The sequence below is a fragment of the Arachis duranensis genome, chromosome 4 (genome assembly GCF_000817695.3).
Source record: "Arachis duranensis cultivar V14167 chromosome 4, aradu.V14167.gnm2.J7QH, whole genome shotgun sequence".
Taxonomy (NCBI): Eukaryota; Viridiplantae; Streptophyta; class Magnoliopsida; order Fabales; family Fabaceae; genus Arachis; species Arachis duranensis.
The window spans coordinates 28,080,239-28,081,735 of NC_029775.3; the positions used below are offsets into that span (position 1 = coordinate 28,080,239).

Sequence of the window (1,497 nt, forward strand, 5' to 3'; positions counted from 1 at the left end):
CCAACTTTTATAGAAGAAGCATCTCAATCCCTACCATTGGAGCAAACAATTTTGAGCTGAAGCCTCAACTAGTTGCTCTCATGCAACAGAACTGCAAGTTTCATGGACTTCTATCAGAAGATCTCTATCAGTTTTTAACTGAGTTCTTACAGATCTGTGATACTATTAAGACTAATAGAGTAAATCCTGAAGTCTACAGGCTCATGCTTTTCCCTTTTGCTGTAAGAGACAGAGCTAGAACATGGTTGGACTCACAACCTAAAGATAGCTTGGACTCTTGGGATAAGCTGGTCACGGCCTTCTTGGCCAAGTTCTTTCCTCCTCAAAAGCTGAGCAAGCTTAGAGTGGATGTTCAGACCTTCAGACAAAAAGATGGTGAATCCCTCTACGAAGCTTGGGAAAGATACAAGCAGTTGACCAAAAAGTGTCCTTCTGACATGCTTTCAGAGTGGACCATTTTGGATATATTCTATGATAGTCTATCTGAGTTCTCTAAGATGTCACTGGACCATTCTGCAGGTGGATCCATTCACCTAAAGAAAATGCCTGCAGAAGCTCAAGAACTCATTGACATGGTTGCAAATAACCAATTCATGTACACATCTGAGAGGAATCTTGTGAGTAATGGGACGCCTCAGAGGAAAGGAGTTCTTGAAATTGATGCTCTGAATGCCATATTGGCTCAGAATAAAATGTTGACTCAGCAAGTCAACATGATTTCTCAGAGTCTGAATGGATTGCAAAATGCATCCAACAGTACTAAAGAAGCATCTTCTGAAGAAGAAGCTTATGATCTTGAAAACTCTGCAATGGCAGAGGTGAATTACATGGGTGAAGCCTATGGAAACACCTATAATCCCTCATGAAGAAATCATCCAAATTTCTCATGGAAGGATCAACAAAATCCCCAACAAGGCTTTAATAATGGTGGAAGAAACAGGCTTAGCAATAGCAAGCCTTTTCCATCATCTTCTCAGCAATAGACAGAGAATTCTGAGCAGGGCCCTTCTAGCTTAGCAAACATAGTCTCTGATCTATCTAAGGCCACTTTAAGTTTCATGAATGAAACAAGGTCCTCTATTAGAAACTTGGAGGCACAAGTGGGTCAACTGAGTAAGAAAATCACTGAAACTCCTCCTAGTACTCTCCTAAGCAATACAGAAGAGAATCCAAAAAGAGAGTGCAAGGCCATTGATATTATCAAAATGGCCGAATCCAAGGAGGAAGGGGAGGATGTGAATCCCAATGAGGAAGACCTCATGAGACGTCCTCCAGACAAAAAGGAGTTCCCTATTGAGGACCTAAAGGAATCTGAGGCTCACATAGAGACCATAGAGATTCCATTAAACTTCATTCTGCCATTCATGAGCTCTGAAAACTATTCTTCCTCTGAAGAGGATGAAGATGTAACTGAATAGCAAGTTGCTCAATATTTAGGAGCCATCATGAAGCTGAATGCCAAGTTGTTTGGTAATGAGACTTGGAAAGATGAACCTC

At 41.1% G+C, this 1,497-nt stretch overlaps 1 non-coding gene across 1 annotated transcript; it reads right to left on the minus strand.

The window, feature by feature from the left end:
* Positions 1 to 335: 335 nt before the first annotated feature.
* On the minus strand, positions 336 to 443 carry LOC127747326 (small nucleolar RNA R71). Its single transcript, XR_008009126.1, has one exon. It is a non-coding gene; the product is annotated as a small nucleolar RNA R71 (small nucleolar RNA).
* Between the last annotated feature and the right edge of the window lie 1,054 nt (positions 444 to 1,497).